This window comes from Scomber japonicus, chromosome 7 (genome assembly GCF_027409825.1).
Source record: "Scomber japonicus isolate fScoJap1 chromosome 7, fScoJap1.pri, whole genome shotgun sequence".
Taxonomy (NCBI): Eukaryota; Metazoa; Chordata; class Actinopteri; order Scombriformes; family Scombridae; genus Scomber; species Scomber japonicus.
This window is the reverse complement of record NC_070584.1, coordinates 23,846,636-23,852,635: the sequence shown is the minus strand read 5'-3', so window position 1 is coordinate 23,852,635 and position 6,000 is coordinate 23,846,636.

Below are 6,000 nucleotides of genomic sequence, written 5' to 3'. Positions count from 1 at the left end.
GGAAGGGGAGGAAGTAACTTTACCACAATTAGACACTTTTAAATCAATCAGAATAAAACAAACATACTCTACATCACACCATATGATCAAATATCACTCTGAAATCACATTTTTTACAGCAAAATTTATATCAAATGTGAGCATACAATCATACACAGTTGAAGGTCATACTTACAGTAACAACAACTATGTACCCAAACATTCAGAGTACAAGGGAGTCTCTAACCAGACAAAATCAAAACAGGAATAATTCTTTAGAATATGTACGGTATGTCTCTCATACGGCTTGAGGGAAAAGCCTTTAGAACTATTGAAAGGACGCATTGAGTTGAGAAATGCAAAAATGATATTGGATTAATCTTACTGATGACATTTATTGATTTATTGATGACATTTAAATGCTGTGGTTGGTTGAGGTGATGCATATTTAACTAGATATACTGTCTGATAGTTTAATCTGTAACGATTCATCATATGCTTTTAAGATGAGCCTGTGTTTTGTGTTTTAAAATCTTGGTCTGCAAATGTAACTAGCTGTCAGTTGCCTGTCTAAATGTAGTGCAGTAAAAAGTGTAGTATTTCCCCCTGAAATGATAGCGCAGTAAAACTGTAAGTGTGTCCCTATTGTATTTAAAGTTTGCATACAAGTAAATGTGCTTTTACCAAATTCTTGTAAAGGGGTGACAAAGTTGGTCATTCTAACTTTATTTTAGAAAAGGCCTGATGATTCGTTGAGCGTGTGTCAGTAAGTATGTGTGGGTGCAAAAGAGAGAAACAGAGGCAGCCTAGGCTTAATGGATTCTCCTGAACACACACAGTCATAAGCACACATATCGACACACGCTCTTGTTCGTTATCATCACACACTTGCATGCAGAATACCCACACATCCCCTGACGCACACACACTCAGTCTGTAATTGGGAATATCATGAGAATTTATTGACAAAAATGGTATTGTAGATTGACTCGCATGGACAGCGAGAGCATCTGGAATTGATCAGCTTACACTGCTTTGATAAAAGCTTCACTGCTGATTTCAGGCTGACAATTCAAACACGGCTGATACACAGGAAACACATCTGTCTTCCCATCCCCATTGTTAATAATCAACAAGTTAGGTGGGGTTGTGTTTTTTTCTCCCTACTTCTATAGCCTTTTTTGTTAACCTCACTGCAAATATGGAAAAGGGAGAAGATGCCTGGAGTGTAGGATTTTTTCCCCTTTTTCTTCAACAACAGTTGAAGATTAAAAGAAACGTCTCAGAAATCTGTCAATTCTGTATGTGAATAATGCTGTGTGGAATTTAATGGCATGAGTTATATTGGGTTTCCTCTACACCCACATTTTCTTTCAATAAGATCAATGGAGCTCAGTGACAGATAGGGACGGTCTTTTGTATCTTCAAATTTCAGGTTTCTGAGGGAATAATTAGATGGATGGATGAAAAGTAATGCATCAGTCTGTGAGGGGAGCTGCACCCAGAGATCCTCTAGTTCAACACGCATGCCTCCACGTCTGTTTGGTAGAAAACTGTTTAATAATCGTGTTGAATTTCCATTGTTCTAAATGTGGCTCTCTGCACTGATCTGGTGCTTTAAACCAATAGCAAACTTTTTGTGTTCTTTTTGCTTATATTGTTTATTTAACAGAGAGGATTTCCTTTTGATTTGGGGGTTTCTCTTAGCATGAAGGGAATAGTGTCATCTATTCCACTCTCATTCCCCTTTCAAACTTTCTGGTGTCGTTTGCAGGTAATTTACACAAATTTGTCCGCTAATGTCTTTTGATTTTTAATATTAACACCATGAGAGAACTTCTAGCAGCATTGTAGGCCCAAATAAACCTTTGTTAAACCCAGAAAATGGCTTATCTCAGATCATTTGAAAAACAGTGTGTGCTACTGAATATAACCGTTATATTCAGTAGAAGAAGACCTGTGATATTCTCAACACGTTCATGCTCGTTCAGTTTTTGTTTCTCCAACATGCACATTTCTGTGGAATTCTACCTGGGTTTTTCATTGCTAAATATGCAGAATTTTTGCACCCAGGGGCTGAAAGCACATTTTAAACACTTAAAAGGAAAAAATGTTGATGTTTTCACTCATGTCTTTTTTATTTTCCTCTGTGTTGTTGATCTGGCTCAGGGGTTAGGTATGACTGCAATGTGGTAGAGACAGAAGCTGCAGTCAAAGCTCCTGTGATCGGGTGCAGACTTCATAGAGACCAGCAGATGGAGGGGAGAGGAGCGGCGTGCATCCTGAAGGTTTAGCAAGAACTGAGAGGTTACACTCTACCAGTACAAAGATGACCTGTCACACACTGAAACATGCCGTATCAGTGCAGACGAGCTTCCTGTTTATGTACCTCACAGAGCACAGCTATCAGAGGAAGGGATTACAGATGGAAATATGTATGAAATGTTGTCTCTCTCTTCATATACCCAGGCGAACTTGGAGGCAGCATGCATGTGATGCCTGCATTTCCATTTTATTTGCTAATTAATGTTGTTTTGTCTTCAAAGTGCAATTGCAACCCATAGTTATCAGCCTTGATCGCAGCATTTTCAAGGTTGTCTAGATGTGAGCCGTCACATAACAAATACGTGTAAATATAGAATAACAGCACAACAGAGAAATAAAGGATTTATGCCGCGTGGAGAGCAATGCGCAAATGAGGCACAGGAGAGATAGTCTGTGATAATGTGAAGGACAAAACTGGCATATTATTTCTGCCTAGATCTATCTACAAAAAATTCAATGCCAGCTTTTGTGTGTCTGTGTTTGAGTTTTGGTGAGAATGTGTACCTACATATGCACAAATGTATCAATGCAATGTTGATGCAGTCCTTCTGTTGGCAAACACCCAGTACAGTGGATCTCTCCACCTGCTTTGCATCAACCAGCGGGGCAGGCCTCAGCCTCACATACACATAGAGTGGATACACACACACACACACACACACACACACACACACACACACACACACACACACACAGCAGTTGAGCTGTGTCTCATTCACATCGTCACCCCGCTGACATCTGCCTGTGTGTGTCCTGGTGACAGTGTATATTTGTGTTAGCAGGGTGGTTGGTGTGCGAGGTGAGGTTAAATAGGCGTCTAGCAATGAGAGGAGGGAACTGAGGCGGAACTGGCAGAATATCACACATATACAAACACACAGAGCTTTGACAATAGAAACAACACCATCAGAGCAACATGTAAACTACAGGTGTGGCCTATGGCTCAGTGATCATTCCTTACTTTCTTTTGACCCTGTCGCCTGTCACTGTGTGTGTGTATAATGTGGATAATGTACTGTATGTGTGACTTTGTATGCCTGCAGAGAGACACACACACTCATTGTCCATTTAGTTTTCAATGGTGAATTCCAGATGTTGCCATCCAGCGAGCACAACTTTGCTCTGTGGTATCCTGAAGAGATCCACACACACTGTGCTTTGTACAGTTCACCATCCACAACTTCTTGCAATGTTGAGAACAGCACTGACACCTTCAAAGTGTTGGACACAGCTTGATAAGTCTGTATTGCTGATTCAGTTCCCGTATTATCACAGTTACACATACGTCTGTGCAAATGCTCATCACTTAGAGTTCTCCTAGATTATACTTTTAGGAGTGAAGTAAATTAAGTTTCTAATGTGACGTTTATGAAACAGCCAGCACTGACAAACTATCAGACCTCAGCTGCATATGCCATGAGTCTGAGCAGGTTTTTAACATGATTACCCTGATTAGTTGCATGCATCTGGACCACAAACTCATAAGACTGTAGGAGAATCCAAAACTCTGGGAAAATTATATTCCTGCTGTGCAGCTAAAATTATAATGGTCTTTTGGCCTTAAATGTTAATAAACTATGTTGAGCAATATTTGAAGCATTTTGTGAGTCTAACTTCCTTTGCACTTGTAGATACTATAACACTTTACTTTGAGTCTCCGTATTTAGTATTTATAATCACTATATAAAGATGTAATAAATGCTGTGTATATAATGTAGTTATGAGTAGATATAAGGACTTGCTCAGCATAATACTAACTTTTCCTATGTAGACATAATATTATTACAACTGTGTTTTGCTATGTGTATATTCATTATTTGTTTATAAACCACTAATGGATAACCACAGGCTCAGAATTGTTGTTGATGAATACATCAATTAATATGTACATCTGCATTGTAGTATGCTTAAATCCACTTACAAATCATAAACTGTCTATATACCCCTTACAAATGTTAAAATGGAGAAGATTAAAGTCAAATGTTACCGTAGATATGTTTAAAATATTGAGAATATCTTTATATTTACCTGATTTAAACTAGCACTCTTGAACGACTATCCAATCTGTTTTGGTGTCCTCTATAAATGGTATGGTGTATATTTTTAGTTATTTACCAACTTTTTGGGGGTATATTTATGGATTTTATGTATTTTTTGTTTTATGAACAAACTGTGTGACAGAAAATAGTCAGTATCGTCCACAGTGTTTTTGTACAGTCATGGTACACAGGGGTTGTCATTTAACAGGAAGAAGAGAAAAGAATGTCAGCTGGCAGGAGCCCTCCTTTACAGGTGATCATTTTACATTTAGTTTACAGCTAAAGTAAGCACCTGAGGTAGAAATTAGGATTATGTCACTATGATATCATGTACATTGCATGCGTGTTTTTAGCACTGTTATCCTGCTAATACTAAAATCATTTGTTTATATTTGGTTTAACAGACCAAAATAGATTCTCAAATGTTTGAGTGTCATATGAGAACACATTTTACTGCCAGTGCTTTTATATGAAGCAGTTTTTTCTTCATACATATCTTTTAATATACTGTATATCTCAGGAAATAACACATAAAATACCTGGACTAGGGTGAAGCAATCCCATTGGTGAGGAGGAGGCTGATCAGGCATAGTTTGTTATATAAATACATACACACACACACATACACACACACACACACACACACACACACACACACACACACACACACACACACTCATGTACACACAAATGTTAACGATAAGATGCATTCCAGTCACCAGCAGCCCAACAGCAAACCCCTGAAATTCTTGTCAACACAGGGCCATGACGTTGTCCAGAATTTTCATCCTCCAGCTCTGAGACTGAGCAAGGCTGGCTGTGTTTGTTTGTGTTTCTGCTCCAGCCTCGCTTCCTGTAGCTTTGTGGTGTCAACCCGCCCACCGTCCTCCCGTCAGACCCGGGGAACACAGCCCTGCTGCCACAGCGCACAGGCACCCCAGCGACTGAGGTTTCCTCTTGGACTGACTGAAGTGTTTGCTGTTTCCCACATTGTTGGAATTCAACACCAGCCTGTTTACTGGTCCCCATGTGGCTTCAGTCTCTCTCTCCCCCTGCCTGTTTCTTTCTCTTTTTTTTCTCAACACACCTTCTTAACATGGCATACACACCCAGTATTCATACTAAGTAATGAGACAGTACACTGCCAGCAATAAAGAAATCATGTTCTTGCCTATATTACTGTTTGAATATTACATTATTCATTTGTATTTGCTACATATATGTCAAATATAACTAAACTAACCAATAAAATATTGCTTGTATTAGTTCTAGTTGTTATTATACAAAACCGTTATGTGTCACTTTTAAATCCCTTTTTGAGTTTGAATGGAATAAAACAGAAAAAAATATATTGTATGCTATAAATAGTAAAAAAAAAAAAGCCAGATGAAATATAATCTATACAAGCGTGAATCTAAGGTGTAGAAGCCAAATGTTTAGGAATGTTATGACATGCACTTAAACTACTGCTTTCACGCATATCCACAGTAATGATGTAATGAACCAATACCCTCTACAGTGAGCTGAATGTCAAGAACAAATACGCTTGAAGCATTACTATCCATGTCCTCACTGTGACATTTGTGTTTTTTTTTTTCCACTATATGGGCATCAGGGACATCATTTTCATATGCTTTATTTTGCAGCTGACAGTGAA